The sequence below is a fragment of the Aedes albopictus genome, chromosome 2 (assembly GCF_035046485.1).
Source record: "Aedes albopictus strain Foshan chromosome 2, AalbF5, whole genome shotgun sequence".
NCBI classification, from domain to species: domain Eukaryota; kingdom Metazoa; phylum Arthropoda; class Insecta; order Diptera; family Culicidae; genus Aedes; species Aedes albopictus.
Window position 1 is genome coordinate 232,827,448 of NC_085137.1, and position 17,163 is coordinate 232,844,610.

At 37.7% G+C, this 17,163-nt stretch overlaps 1 protein-coding gene across 8 annotated transcripts in view; it reads right to left on the minus strand.

The window, feature by feature from the left end:
* The window catches only part of LOC109412350 (pinin), a 59,028-nt gene extending 45,837 nt beyond the window's left edge, over window positions 1–13,191 (minus strand). Inside the window, exon 1 of one of the 8 annotated variants that reach the window (XM_029856901.2) lies at window positions 13,133–13,191. The gene's annotated coding sequence lies outside the window, so the exon portion shown is untranslated. The other 7 variants (XM_029856914.2, XM_029856917.2, XM_062851330.1 and 4 more) reach the window with 7 other exon arrangements.
* Between the last annotated feature and the right edge of the window lie 3,972 nt (window positions 13,192–17,163).

The window sequence follows — 17,163 nt, forward strand, 5'->3', positions numbered from 1 at the left end:
TATTTATAGAAGATAAACTCATGCATGTCAATATGTATTTTGCAAATCTTTCATAATGGTGTGATAGTTCCTCGCCTCACTTATTGAATAATCGACTTGCATCGAAAGCGCACTAAGCCTTCGAATAACTTAAAGCAGATCACCTCACGAGCAACATCTTCACCGGTTTCATCGGCAATTAACTTTACGCTAACCTGCCGCCGCCTCACAACAACACACGTGTAGTGATGAGATTTTTTTCTTAGCTCGTTTCTCAGTAACACAGATACCTAAATGCAATTTGTTATTTTATTTCACCTCAGCTCATTTCACATTCAGTGTTCCACTCGAGCAGATCTACCTAGTAGTTCAACCGCGCGGTGTTGATGTTGGTCTCGTTAACTTAGGCCAGGTGCATCGTGCTTCTCTTTCTCTCGTGACTTAATTTGCGATATTTTTTTCTGCTCAATACATCATCACAAAGTTAGTTGGCAAACTGAATCAACAGGGGGCTTCACCCTCGCTTCGTCATCGACCTTGAGGCTGCGGATGAATGACGCGTGCACGCCGCGCCGTTCGCGCAATGACTGGCTGGAAGTGCTTCGAAGGGGTCTGTAAACTTGAAGGTGGTTTGCAGTGCTTCAAGTTGGTTGCGATTTGTTTGCCATTTACTATACGCATAGTAATGATTTGCTTTTGACAAAGTTTAAGTTTGTAAGACGCTGTCTTTGAAACCAGCATTATAAAAAGTAAATGGACCTAAATCGCCAATTTCCTTGCTTTAGATTCTATGCAGATTATAATATTTTCTGTGGAAATTTTGGAGTTTCAAGATACCGAGAAAAATGCATTTTAGTTACAATCTTATTGAACGGAGCTTCAACTGTTCCGTGCACCTACGCACTCCGCATTTCTTACTGAATCACAATTAGCGACAATAAATCAATGGTTTGAAATTATTTGAATTTAACGGCTGAAATATTAACGACACATAAGAAAGTGGTCATTCTCTATAAATAATTTCAAAAGTCCCAGTGAAGAAACAGGGGTGTAAGCAGTAATAAATTATAAAAGTTCCATAAACAAATAAACATAAAAAATGCATAATTAAAACAAAAGTTTCCATAAATAATTGATTTTTGAGCAATTAAAAACGTCAAAAATGCAACGAATAAATCAACTGTTGCAATAAAAAAGCCATTTTCCCCACCAAAAAACTTCGATTTTTCCATAAATAAATCCGATTTTTTCCATAATAAATTAGAAAATTGACAATAAAAAATATCCAAAAAGCAGTAAATAATTCAAAAAGTACAATAAACGAAAATATAAATTATCAATAAATGTCAAAAAACGAGCAATAAACGTAAATGCATTTTGAGCCATAAAATTAGATAGACCATGCGGCGAAGCCGCATAGAGGATGGAGGAACTGAGACGGCAGAAGGCCGCCGAAGTTTCCGATATCCGATGCACCGCAACTGCATCGTTTCGGTTCTAGGCAAACCACAGATCCAAGAATTTGCCCGGTATAATGCAAACATAGATGTTATACCTTTTGTTAGGTCCGACGAGCGATAGCGAGTTCGGACAGCAAGCAATTGCTCGGTAAATTGCAATCATAGTTACGCAGGCTTTTCAGTCGTTTCCGTCATATAAGTGCGATTCAGCGTTTCACTGTCTCATACTTTCCTGCATTTGTTTTGTATGGGTAATTTAGTCATTTTTTATTGCATTTTTGAATTTTTTATTGCTTTTTCGATATTTTTTTATTGTGAATTTTCTAATTTATTATGGAAAAATCGGATTTATTTATGGAAAATTCGGAGTTATTTGGTGGGAAAAATGGCTTTTTTTTATCGCAACAGTTGATTTATTCATTGCATTTTTGACGTTTTTAATTGCTCAAAAATCAATTATTTATGGAAACTTTTGATTTATTCATGCATTTTTTTTTATTTTTTATTTGTTTATGGAACTTTTGTTATTTATTACTGCTTACACCCCTGTTTCTTCACTGGGACTTTTCGAATTATTTATGGTAAATTGTGTTTTTATTATGGAACGTTTAATTGTCTGCCGAATTTAACTATGGAAGTGGAATCATTTCGGCAGGGCTTCTACTTTGAAAATTTTTTTGTTGAAACTCAGTTAATTTTGAACCAATTGACACAATTTTTGGAACGCAATGGGATACGTAGAGTATCTAGCCGTGTACCAAAATTTAAGTCAATTGGTTTTAAATTGGCTGAGCTACAGCGGAAAACTAACCAAAATACCAGACACTGGACAAATGGCTCGGTACGCTAGGTCTTTTTTTATTTCATCACTCTTCACAGTCGAGGTTTGGTTAACAACTTCTCACTTCTGTAAAGAAAAGCCCTGCATACATGTGGCATCCAGACTCAATATAGAGGCGTTTCAATATAATTAATCTATGTTTAGTTTTGCCCCAGTCAGCAAAGGTAACATTGGTTTATTTTGTTCGACTACTTTGAGCTAACGTCAGACGCTGCTTACGTTTTCTCCTGTCAAACGACGTACAGACAATATTTACTTTTGGCCGCTGGTTCTGCTGCCATAATATGAATAATACTGATAATAGTAAGTAACTCGATTGAACCTGCTGGCTCCTGAAACTCGATGCTTTATTTTAGTTTAATTAGTCAGTAGAATGAACTGATTTGGAGTAGTTAAGGGTTCTTAATATCTATCATCGAGTTCTTGACGTTAGAAATTCAATACTAAATTTCCAGATGTCAACATATGTTCGAGATATCGTAAATTCGCCCAAATCTATCGGCTATATATACAGAGAGTTGCAAATCAAACTTCAAACTTCGTGATTTTGCAAAACAAAACTGTTGATACATGTTTCAAGAGACTTTGAGTACACTGAGCACTTCTCCGGGATGTTCCGGAAACCTGTTGCCCACATTTGGCCACTTTTTTTACCGGTTCTGAAACATAGCTAGCGACATATTAAACTTCATGATTTTAAAAACAATACTACTGATATGTACGTGTTTCAAGAGATTTTGAGTACACTGTCCACTTCTCCAGGATGTTCCGAAAGCCTGGTGCTCTCAGGGGCCACTTGTTTACCGGTTTTTAATCCTAGCTTGCAACAAATATAATCTTTTATGACATATGTGAACATATGAAAACTGGCCACTTTCAGGGATGTTCTGGTGCCTCTAGAGAATCGGTGACTTTTTGTTTGTTTTTGAAAATGTATCGTTGAGAATTTTTTTTTCATTATAACTGTTTTAAGGATTTTTGGCGCTTTTCGTGTGTTTTACAAAGTTGTTCCTTGTGAGGAATACTTATACCTTCTTCTGTTTTATTATTATCTTCTTGAGATGAAATTCCAAGTGGAACAGCGTGTCAATCTCAATTTTACTGACTAAACATATATTATTGGTGGAGTTCATGGAGAAATCCCTGAGAGAACCGAATCACAGGAGGTTTTTTTGGAATGCCTGTATGGATCCAAGGACTCTTGCACAAACTATTGCTTGGACTTCCCTTGCAATTACAGTTGAGATTACAGTAAAAATTCCAGCTGCGGTTCGTTCAGGAATTTAATAGGGATGCAACCAGAATTTTTTTTTTGCAAATTTCCAAGTAATAAATCCTGCTGAAAATCCCCATGAGATTCTTTAAAGAACTCTAGGAATACTGTTAAGATACATTAAGGAATATCTGGTGGAATACACCAGGAAGCCTTGGATGACTCCCAAGAATAATTACTGGAGAAATCCGAAATGGAAATGCTTAACAGATACCAGCTAGAATTCTTGAAGAAATCCTGATAGGAATTCCTGAGAGAATCCAGCGTGATTTTTTCCTGATATTCTAAGAAAAGCATTTCTCAAACTATCAGTCGCTACAAAATAGTAATGAGATTACTCTTTAATTATTTTCAAACTTTTGTATTGAAGTCTTGATCTGGAGTATATTGTATATTCGAACTACAGTCTGCGTTCTGAAATCGATTCTGAAGGTAAGGATCTAGTTAAATTTTAAATTTTTCTTGCGTTCTTAGAAAAATGAGTTCAAGTTGTTGCTTGCCGTTTGCACTTACAGTTTCAACTAGATTTACACACCAAGTTCAGCATTTAGAATTTCAAAAAAAAAAAAACAAAAATACCAACAATTTACTAAATTTCTTTTTGATTCGTGAAGGGGCTTGTCTGCTGGAATTCTGCAAGAAATTATTTATAATCATTACATGTAATTGCAATTTGATAAAATACATCACAAAACTTAACATTCATTCAGAATCGCTCAAGGGGGTTTTCCCTCTTTCTAAATTTTTAATTAAAAATCAATAATAATAATAACATTCATTCAGGTATCAATAAGTAAAGAGACCCACGGCATCGATCTTATATATCGATCACTAGCTAAATAGCACGAGCCCTGAATAAACAGTACCGTAAATGCCGAATATTTGACGATCGGCGTCACTTGGCATTCTTTCTACTTCGGTGGCCACTACGTAACATCTTCATCGTTCGGTATCATCAATATGGAAATAAGAACGTCGAATGCGGCCAATAAAAGCCATAATCCGTACCATACGAATATTATCATGCCATTTGGGATTTCTATTTGAATGGTGGAGTTTTCTGATGACCGGATGATGTCAGACATGATTCATCGATCAATTTTGAGCAGCAGAAGTTGAATGCAATTTGTCCAAAGGAAAATAGTTACGGATCTCTGAACCCTACTGATCTTAAACGAAAATAGTGTAAAACTCTAACCTTTTATTTGCTCATCGCGAAAGTCTTCTCGCAGATGAGGCCGTGAGTACAAATCTCGGCTGAACTGTGGATGTTTTTTTTTCATATATTCACCCACATTTTATCGATCTGCACTACGTACGTTGAGTTAATTAAAAGTTATAATTGATCACACGGATTGCTATACCAAAACTTTTCACTTTGAGTAAGGTAGGTTTTGTTGCTTTTCAAGACAGCTTGAAACATTGTTATTCTAATGAGTGTCTAATTAAACCAAAGATGGATTTGAGTGGGATGGATTCCACTAGCTCTTATTTTTCGAACAAGTTTTTTTTTACTCAATCGTAGGTTTCGAACATTCAACTTTTTAGTATTACGCCATCTCGCTCATCTTTGACTTCCTGCCCCAAATTTCCAGCTTTGGACTGCTTCCTTGTTCAAATGTAGGAAACATCCAGAGAATTAGTCATCGTCTGACATTTACCGTGGTGCCGCTCCATGATATCTTCATCTTTTGGCGTCATCGATATGCAAATGAATGCAACCAATCCAGCGTACGGCAACATATAACCCCAGTCATGAGAATACATATTATAAAATTTGGGAATTCCGTCTGAATAGTGTTTTGTTTTAGCAGTGGGTCTTTACAGTGACCAGCACAAAAAAAGATCCATATGGTGGTTTCAGATTCTAATGAAAACTACATGCAAAAATTATAAAATATACCTTTCAATGGATGCACTACATCCATTGTTTTAGTAATCTCTGTTGAAAAAATATTTGGTTTTTGAGGAAAAAAGTGATTTCTGATAAGATTGTGAAAATTGCTTAAAAATTGGGTGTGACAGAAAAAAAGATCCACTTACCAATTAGTTCCGAAACTTCCAAAATTTCACCAGATTTTCAAAAGTGTTGTTTCTTGGTGTATGTTATTGCGATGTTTTCGACACGTGAAATTTATTTTGACATGAGTTTTATCAATTTTAGGGTGATATGGGGCGAGTTTATTTTCCATATTTAATATACTGGGTAATATTTTCCCTAAACTAGAGAAATTATCTGTAAGCAAGCATGAATGCTATTAATCTACAATGTAACGATAACTCAGCTTGCAGATATACAGGGATGAGCTTTTTAGGCATTTTTATGAGTTTTTTCGACTAATTCAAAGAAATCCAGATGTATTGAAAATTATTAAGGATTATTTGATATTATTTGATAACTCAAAACACTCTCATGTTTGTGTATCGCAACGATCATCTCCATCTGCTTGTACTTAAGCTTGATGGAGGTATATTCTATCATAAACACTTGGATAATTACAAAATTTCAGTGTATTTTAAGTGGTACACACGGGTGTTCAACCATAATGCACATAACGTAAGTGGAACTCCATAGTCAGAGCGAAGGAAAAAGTTGTATCCTTTTCCAACACGCGAAACTGTTATATCTTTTAGAAAAGGCGTCGAACTGTCATTTATTTTGGTAAACAAAAAACATCTGATCCAACAAGTATTCCAGTTTTGGCAAAGAATGCAGAAACGAAGATTTCCACTTGAGATATGCGCAAAACTAGCTGCTGGAAATCTACTTATTCATTTAATCAAAAATAATTGAAATCTTAGAAATAGCACATCCCTGTTTCACATATCGATCTCCTTTTATATTTAAAGCTAGAAAATGTATGTTTGACTTGAATTTACAAAGTTTCATCACTATTTATGCCCTATTTTAGATCTCCACGTGCTGCCAGTCTAGATCTATGAAGTCTTTGTTTTACTTCACAGCAATGAAAAATGGTATACATGCTGAAAAATGGTATGGCAATAATGTTATAATGCATTTGACATTTCGATGCCCTGTATACCAGCGTACGAACTCGAAAAGGCATCAACTTTTTGAGCCAGAGTTCCACTTATATTATGTGCATAATGTTAACTATTAACATCAAATTCCACTGTCGTTGCAATACACTCATTCTTAGAATCAAAAGTTTACAAAAAATAAAGCGTCAGATCATCTAGCTTTCTTCTGCTGTTGGAATGCAAAGAATATATGTGCTGAAGGCATCATCGTGATTTAACGTAAATCTATCTTGCAATCATTCATATCATGCGTGCCCATAATCTAACACCAGTGTGATTTTATTTTGCAAGTTTACATTATAAGTGAGCACCATGTGTACCACTTGTAGTATATTGAACATTTGTAATTATTAAAGCGCATCTGATAGAATATACCTCCAGCAAGCTTTAGTATAAGCAGATGGAGACGATCGTTGCGATACACAAACGTGAGAGTGTTTTAAGTTATCAAATAATATAAAAAAAATCCTTAATAATCTTCACAACATTTGCATTTCATTGCATTAATCGACGAAAACTCATAAAAATTGTCCAAAAAAAACTCATCCGTGTATGTCTGCAAGCTGAATTATCGTTATATTGTAGATAAATAGCATTATTTCTTGCTTAAAGATAGTTTCTACAGTTTAGGGAAATTTTACCCTTTATACAGTGCGAAAAATACGTATAAAGACAGAGCCGTTTTCCATACAAAATAATCATGTTAAGAGATCAAAATCTCTTCTTCTAGCGATTCGATTGTTATGGAATTTTTACTGCAACCTTAAAATAACTAGAATTATAAATAGAATATAAATCATCATCCATGAAAACGTTTATATCGACTATTCAGATTCTAATAAATATGAAGACACATTTTTATATGGAAATAGTGTCTTTATATTTATTTGAATCTGAAAAGTCGATATAAACGATTTCCTGGATGATGATTTATATTTCTAGCCAAAATTCTAGTTATTTTGAGGTTGCAGCCAAAATTCAATAACAATCGAATCGCTAGAAAAAGAGATTTTGATACCTAAACATGATTATTTTGTATGGAAAACGGCTCAGTCTTTATGGGGGTTAGACCGGCCCACATTTGTATGAGATGAAAAAAAGTTTTCAAAATTCACGGGGCACCCTCTAGAATCGTGCTTTTGGATGAGAAGAACACTCTGTGAAAGATTCAGTGGAATCGGTTAAAAACTGAGCTGGCGCAAATGAGTTGAAGGTTTGTATGGAATGTTCAGTCGAAATATATGGGAAATTGGATGAGCTTCAGTCTCTCATTCAGCACGCCGGTTTGGCGAGTTCGATTTGACTTGGAATTGAAAGAATGGTAGTTGAGACCCTAAGGATCAACTTTGCAGAAGACCATACAATGATAAAGCTTAATTTAGTTACGGTTGCAGCTAACGAAAGCAGGGTAAGGACATCTTCTCCCGTTTACTCTTCGGATGTTAGATGCAGCACTAGATGTAGCATGTGTTTGCCATTCGAAACCTGCACACTACATCATAGGCGGCTATGTTGTCCTTCATTATTTCCATTGCTCACGAACGTGGGTGGGTATCGAGACACTGAAGAATTACATAGCTGCCTATGATGTAGCGCGCAAGCTTCGACCGACAAACACGTGCAGTATATAACAACCGAGGTTAAACGGGGGAAGATGTCATCACCCTGCTTTCGTTAGCTGAAACCACAACTATTTAAATTAAGTTTTATCATGATATGGTCTTCTACAAAGATGTTCCTTAGGGTCTCAACTACCATTTTTTCAATTCTGAGCCAAATCAAACTCGCCAACCGGCGTGCTGAATGAGAGACTGGAGGTCATCCAATTTCCCATATATTTTGACTGAACATCCCATACAAACCTTCAACTCATTTGCGCCAGCTCAGTTTTTAACCGATTGCGCTGAATCTTTCACAGATTGTTCTTCTCATCCAAAAGCACGATTCTAGAGGGTGCCCCGTGGAATTTTTCGACATTTTTGTATATGGGCCAGACTAATGGGGGTGGTGGGGGTAAAGTGGACAACTTAAGCATTTTGGTCGTTTCCCGCGGAAGTGCGGTCAAATCCATCTGCTTTTCCGAGTAACATGGAAGGTAATGATATACTCTGCAAATCTTGTAAGGGGATGCATTTAAAAAATATTGTTTTCTTTGATTATTTTCTCCATCAAATCGTGCTTCAAAATAGCGTGAAAAAAATTGGTGGGGGTAAAATGGACAATCGATGGGGTCATCGATGAACAAGTCGTTAAAAGTTATATAACAGCATTTTGTTTCTATGTTTTTAAATACAAACTATCAAATTTCATACGATTCCTTTATTTTGTTCTTTTCAAACTTTTAATACAAACTTTGAAACACACCTTAATAATTATTGTAAAAATAGTGTAAAAAAAACAAGCACTGTTTTGGATGAAAATTATATTTTGTTGATATAAAATATTTTTTTATATCTTTTCACTTCGAATTTCTCACGATAGGTATGATGGCTGATGATTCAAAATTATTTCCAAAACTTTTTTTTTTATAAAACTTAAATTTTTTTCTGATCAAATATATTCTTCTACGTGGACTTTATAGGGTGTAAAACTTGTAATAATTTGAAAAAAACTTACGAAAAAACCTTAGCAATTATAAGCAAATTTTACATCATTTCCAATTTTTCACGTGATTTTTAAAGTTTTTGACATCTTGAAGAGGTATATTTGATTTTAATGTTCAAGATCAGCAAAAGTATAATGATTCATGCTTGCCCAAGTAACACACATGTCATATAATAGTTACGGCAGCGCAAGTTTTGGATGTATAGAAGTAAATTTGACGTAATTTTAACATAATGTTAAAATAACGTCAAAATAACTTTTATACAACCAAAAGTTGCGCTGCCGTAACTTTAATATGACATGTGTGTTGCTTGGGTAGGCAGCTTCAATCGTTGAAACATTTTGAAAAACAATAAAAGTCATGAAGCTGTACCCTGCCCATTTTACCCACACCACCCCTACTTATTTCTCGCACTGTATTAACCATGAAAAATAAACTCGACCCATATCACCCTAAAATTGATAAAACTCATGTCAAAATAAATTTCATATGTCGAAAACATCACAATAACATACACCAAGAAGCAAAACTTTTGAACTTTTGAAATTTTGTAGTTTCAGAGTTAAATGGTGAGTGGATCTTTTTTTCTGTCATACCCAATTTTTATGCAATTATGGTGGATCTTTTTTTGAGCCTGTCACTGTAGGTGGCTGCTAGATTTGCTGCGATCAAATTGTTAGTGGATGTTGTCAGACGCACTCAAGAGATCCATTTGACTTGAAGTAGTTTAAGTTGATTGCAACTCAATGAAACTTGCTTTAGGTATTTTTATATGCATACTGTGGTGCATAATTGATCGGACAAATGATTTTCATACAAAATGATCAACTTTGAGATGCTGTGACTGTGGTTTGATTTTCGAAGATGAACCAGACTTGGGCTGAAAATCTCTTTAAATAAAGAGAGCGAGAGAGAGAGAAAAAAAAAATGGTTTGCTTCGACATGTATTGACCTCAATTTTTGACACGGTACTAAAAATATGATGAATTTTGCGTAAACGAAGTATCAAATATTTCCGTTCACAGGTCTGGGCGTGAAAAGGCGTTCAAAATGTGCAGAAGTGTTTGAAAGGTGTCACACGTGTAAATCAAAGGGGTACCACTGCCCGAACAAATTTGGTACTTCGTATACGAAGAATTCAGTATATTGGTAGCTCTGTGTCAGAAATTGAGCCCAATTCATGGTTAATTTAGTAAATTTTTTAAACGGGTTAATCAAATTTATTCGTGTTTACTAATGTTCAATAGCTACTGTATAGACTTTAAAATGATCCCCTATTGTTAGTTCCAGAAAACTTCTAGTTTACAACAATAGTTTACAAACACAATTTCCATTAAAATGCACAAGAAACTAAAACTATTCGGGACATCGTCCAAGTGACGATATACAGAGACACGAGCTACTTGAGCACAAAGTATTAAAAAAATTACCATATAAAAATACCTGAAGCATGTGTTATCGAGTTGCAATCAGTTTAAACTACTCCATGTCGGATGTATCTCTGGGCCGCATATGACATCATCCACTAACAGTTTGACCACAACAAATCCAACATCCACGGGAAACCCCACTACTAAAAAAAAGCCACCATTCAGATGGAATGCTCAAAATTCTTAATATTTCTTCTCATAGCTGGGATTATATGGTGTCGTACGCTGGATTGGTTGCATTGATTTGCTTAACGATTATACCGAAAGATGAAGATTTTATGGAGCGGTGCCACGGTAAATGACATCCGGTGACTAATCCTCTGGATATTCCCGGCATTTGCATATGGAAGGAAGTCCAAAACTGAAAATTTGTGACAGAAAGCCAAAGTTGAGTAAGATGGCGTAATACGCCAAAGTTGATTGTTTGCAACCTACGGTTGAGTAAAAAAAAATGCTACCAAAGAGCGAGCGAGTGAAATCTATCCCATCCAATCCCATCGCGATATTTAACATATAATTCTTTACTTCCTGAATCATTTGTTTTGGATACCTTGGAAAATTTGAGTGAAATCAAACAAGTCTAAGGGGCCGCTCAACGAGCTTGAAGTTTGTATGGCAAAACTTGACGAATTATACGCAGAAATCTTAAGTTTTTGATTTTTGCTGAAAGGTGGCACTGTAAGCGTTCAATGATCAAAACCTTTGGTCTTGTTGGTGGCTATGTGCCAAACAACATTGTTGAAGACCGCAAAGTGATCTACGCTTGGGAAAAAATACACCCTAGACAAAGTTACCTGAGAACTGTTATTTCACTTTGGCTCTGGATCCAAACATCTGTTTATTTTGGGTTTTATTCCTATTATTCATTTACTGTTTAAAAATTCACAAATTATAGTGATTCAGTGAATATTCTAATGCTGGAATGGGAGTTGGTAATTGAGGGGCCCAGAATCAAAGGGGTGTAAGTGACCATTTTGTCGATTTTGAGCTGAGCATATCATAAAATTCTTCAGATTTCAAGCTTTCAGGAACTTTTTTAAGATTGTTTCTACGATGATTCGAAAAATTACAATAAATCAGAGAAAATTAGGTTGATTTTGAAACTCCATACATTTTGTATGGCATGAAAAATTGGTCAAAAACTTTAAACCTAATTTACTCGAAAGTGGGTTTTTGTCACTTACACCCCTTTGCTTCTAACCCCCTCAATTAAGAAAAGTCTTGGCTCACGCGTGCTAATTCAATCTTCAGAAATATAAGCAAAAGTTTGCAACAGCGTTCTTAGACAAACGAGTATTTTCATCTAATATGCAGCTATCCTTGTGTTCCTATCCTCCTATCCTTGTATATACGCTAGACAGCTTCACTTTGTACAGAAATAACAAAAATAAGTCAAGAAAAGGCACAACCGTTGGCATCATTTCTAACGAATAAATAAACACCCATCCATAACACAGATCATTGTTCCATTCTTGTGATTCAAACACCGCCAACTCAAAGAGTTCGTCGTTGTCACAGTTTGTCATCACCAGCTTGCGTTTCGTTGTTCGGTGAAACCGGTACCGCCTCGTGATTTCGCCGGATCATATCCATATTGCGCCTTCTAACCCAACCGCCTCGCTAGCGGGCGCGCGATCAGGTGGGAGGTCATTTTGTCAGGCCCCGTCTGCTACGAACATTGCCGCGCCGTGTCGCGCCGGTGCACTTATAAGAATTTTAAATTTTAATTATATTGACATTGTGGTTTGATACTGGAGGACACAATCGCAGTCACGTTCGAACACTTTCGTCGGTACGTGTGGATTGTACTTTTCCTGTATACGCCTCGCCTCGACTGGAAACATCTGTACGCGCGCGAAGACGGAAAGTTGTTTTCATACCCAAAATCAACGAAAAAAGTCTACGCAAAATATAGAATATTTATTTTTAGCGGGCACTGAAATCTGTTTAGCTTTATAATTTTCGCTGCTTGAGCCGTGCTCACTCTCGCTCTCATTGCACGATTTTTCCGCGCCACTCGGAGATCGGCTTTCCACTGACTGGCCGGCCACAGGAAAATTTTTCACCATCTCACGTCACTGCTATTTTTCGCCACAAACGATTTGCATTTGCAATTTCCGAGAGCCTTTCCATCGACGACGGTCTCGAAATCAAATTTCTTCCCTGTTTGCCCATTCACTTAGCAGCTACCGCGCTGGAGGTGTTATTTTAGCGGCGCGCATCACGCCTCACACCGCTCCGTCATCATCGGTCAATTAATGTTGTGTGATTGTGACACGGTTATGTGGACGCGTCATAACACCCGCGCGCTCGGCGACGTACACAATATCCGATCACCATCGCCACACTGCAAAACACAAATTCTGAACAGCGCCCGTTCGACAAAACTGCAAAGAAAGCGAGGCGCAGGCGGATAATTTGGGAAGCCTCGTGACTCACTACAGAGCAGCTTCACGCGTTCGCGTTCGAACCCTCACCCAGTTAGCTCGTTCGGGTAACTACCTCGTTAGTCCGGTCCGATGGATTGGTCAAACTCGATCGTTTCGCGTTCTCAAGTCGACTGGCTGGGTGGATGCGAAACGGTATTAAGTTGGCTCAATCGAGAACTGTAAATCGTATTGGACAGAGGTTGCCATGCTGTTTGAGTGATGGAGCAAAATAGCTCTCTGTGCGACTTTTTTCGGCGGAGGATTAAGTGTTTTATTTGATATACAGGGTGTTAGGTTCGTGAGTGCAAACTTTTCAAAGGGTGATACAGGACCATAAATGGTGAAAAAAATGTTCTACGCATATGGTCAAATCTCAACCGTTACGTAGTTATTGAACTTCCCATGTTTTTGCCTTTCTCGTACACTAAGTGTACTGGAAAGGCTATATGTTCACTCCAAAAATGACTTTTCGATAGAAGGCCCGGAGGGTCGAGTCACATATACCAATCAACTCAGCTCGACGAATTGAGGTGATGTATGTGTGTGTGTGTGTGTGTGTGTGTGTGTGTGTGTGTGTGTGTGTGTGTGTGTGTGTGTGTGTGTGTGTGTGTGTGTGTGTGCGTGTGTGTGTGTGTGTGTGTGTGTGTGTGTGTGTGTGTGTGTGTGTGTGTGTGTGTGTGTGTGTGGGTGTGTGTGTGTGTGTGTGTGTGTGTGTGTGTGTGTGTGTGTGTGTGTGTGTGTGTGTGTGTGTGTGTGTGTGTGTGTGTGTGTGTGTGTGTGTGTGTGTGTGTGAGTGTGTGTGTATTGTGTGTGTATGTGTGTGTACAAAAAAACTCACATCACTTTTTGGCAGTAAACCTGAACCGATTTTAATGAGTTTTTGTTGTTGTTTTTCGTCGTAATGTCATTCGCGTGTGCCGGAGTAGTTTTGTTACATCTCATGTAGTAAACATTGAGCGACCACCCGTACGGGTGGTTGATTGTTTGTTTCCCGCGTGAAGCGAACAATAGCGAATCAGTTTGTATGTTTTGTCGCGTGGTTTGTAGTATATATTGAACAATCACCCAACGTGAATTATTGATTGTTTGCTTATGGCGTGAAGCAAACTATAGCGCGTCAGATTGCATATTTTGTCCCGTTTTGTGTAGTATAAATTTATTATGAGACCACCTGACGTGGGTAGTCGATTGTTTGCTTTCCGCGTAAAGCGAACAATAGCGCGACAGTCTGCATGGCATGATTCAAATACAAAAGGTCATATTACTTATCAAAGTGAATCCAGACCCAACGATACCTTCCTTACTTTAACCTTTGGTGGAGACGTGCGGTAAACGCCAACTTTCACATAACAAAGGTTGATACTAATATTCCTTCTCTCTTCCAACCTGACTGCAAGGACGTGGCCGGCGCCGTTATTGTACCGTTAAATAGAGTCTCTGAAGCGTGCACAGTGAGAATTTTGACCACTCCCAGTCAATTATTCAGTTGATTCATTGTGCAACTGTCATTGGCTCGGGTCAATCACAGAGTAGCAACCATAGATATGTGCAGTCAGTCTAAGCTAAGCTAAGCTAAGTAAACCTGAACCGATTTTAATGACCGACGGTTCATTCGACGGGGAATCTGGTCCCATTGTTTCCTATTGAAAATGGTTTGGATCGGTCCAGCCGTTCCGGAATTATGGCCATTTAGGTGTTCCGGACAGGTACCACAGGAAGGGGCCAGATATGAAAATGCATTTAACACATGCATGCGACACATCAAACCACGGGATTTTCGATAACCTGATGAACGGTAAGCAGGAAAATAGTCTCAGACCATATCTGAACCAGTAGTGTTCCGGAACCGGTTCCGGGTGTCCCGCCAAAAGTGGCCAAATATAAAAGTGAACCAAACCCATGCATGCGACATATCAAACCGCAGCTTTTTCGATACCCTGATGAACAGTAAGAAGGAATACATTCTCAGACCATATCGGAACCGGTAGTATTCCGGAACCGGTTCCAGATGTCCCACTAGAGGTGGCCAAGTATAAAAGTTAACCAATGCGACATATCAAATAGTGGCTTTTTTGACATCCTGATGAAAGGTAAGCAGGAAAATATTCTCAGACCATATTTGAACCGGTTGTGTTCCGGGACCGGTTCTGGGTGTCCCGCCGGAAGTGGCCAAATATAAATTTGAACTAAAACCATGCATGCGACTTATCAAACCGCGGCTTTTTTGATAACCTGATGAAAAGTATGCAGGAAAGCATTCTCAGAACATATAGGAACTAGTAGTGTTCCGGAACCGGTTCCAGATGTCCCGCCAGAGGTGGCCAAGTTTAAAAGTTAAGCAAACCCATACATGCGACATATCCAATAGTGGCTTTTTCGATATCCTGATGAACAGTCAGCAGGAAAATATTCTCAGACCATATGTATCTGAACCGGTAGTGATCCGGATCCGGTTCCGGGTGTCCCACCGGAAATGGCCAAACAAAAAAGTGAACCAAACCCATGCGACAAATCAAATCGCGGATTTTTAGGTATCTTGATTTGGCAAAAAAAAAAAGTTTCCGGCCATATTTGGAACAACCGGTAGTATTGCTCACCGATTAAGGGTGCCCCATCGGAAGTGGTCAAATGTAAAGGAGAACCAACCCCATAAATAGCTGTTTTGGTAACCTGATGAACGGTTAATAAGAGAAACAATCATAGACCACACTTTGAAAAACCAATACCGTGCCGAAACCGGTTCCAGGTGCTCCGCCGGAAGTGGTCAAATGTAGAACGGAACCAAACTAAACACTAACTTACACATACACATACTTAACATACTTTATCTAACGACTGATCAATTTCAACTATGAGATCAATTTGTCACCGGTTTACGGTATCTTAATTTCTGTTTTATATGACTTATTTCGGTATCATAATGATTATTTTTACTGAACTGGTATATTATGCAACTGAAATTGTTACATAATGCAAAATAGTTGCACAATACTCATTGCGCAACTCATTTGAGTTGCATTATGGACATTATGCAACTCAAATGAATTGTATAATAAAAAAATCATTGCATAATAGTTACACGGGTATAATTCTGTTCCCAAAAATCATAAAAACCACTCATGATTTCATGAGCCTAGTACATTTTCGTTTTATAAAAATACACCATGATTTATAATCATGATAGTATGATCCATTGTCTCGTAACGCTACCAATGCGTTACTTTTTTCCTGAAATCATAAAGGTGAATCATATTTTTGATATTTTGAATCATGGTTTCGGGTGCGCATCACTTATGAATCTGAGGACCATGAAGCTAAATCATGTTATTGAGATTTCGAAACATTGTTTTCTGGTGCGCATCGCTTATGGATCTGACAGATTTTCAAGGACCATGAAGCTAAATCATGTTTTGGAGGTTTCGAATCATGGTTTAGGGTGCGCATCGCTTATGAATCTGAGGACCATGAAGCTAAATCATGATATTGAGTTTTCGAATCATAGTTTCGGGTGCGCATCGTTTATGAATCTCATAGATTTTCTTGGACCATGAAGCTAAAGCATGTTTTGGAGATTTCGAATCATGGTTTCGGGTGCGCATCGCTTATGAATCTGACAGGTTTTCTAGGACCATTAAGCTAAATCATGACATTGAGATTTCGAATCATGGTTTTGGGTGCGCATCGTTTATGAATCTCATAGATTCTTTAGGACCATGAAGCTAAATCATGTTTTGGAAATTTCGAATCATGGTTTCGGGTGCGCATCGCTTATGAATCTGAGGACCATGAAGCTATATCATGTTATTGAGATTTCGAATCATGGTTCCGGGTGCGCATCGCTTATGAGTCTGGTGTATTTAAATAAAAACATTTGCAGCCATTTCTGAGGTCATTTAATGATGGCCCAAAAGCAAAATATGTTTCTGTAGTAAATACTATGAAGCATTTTCAATAGCACAGAAAGATGCGATTGGGATGGTGCTGGTGTCATTTGACCGGAACAGGAACGAAGCCATAACGGGATCGAATGGATCCGGGGCGATGAATGACAGCCGCAGCCGGTTGAGCTGGAATGAGAATGATGGTGTGCAATCGGATGTTACT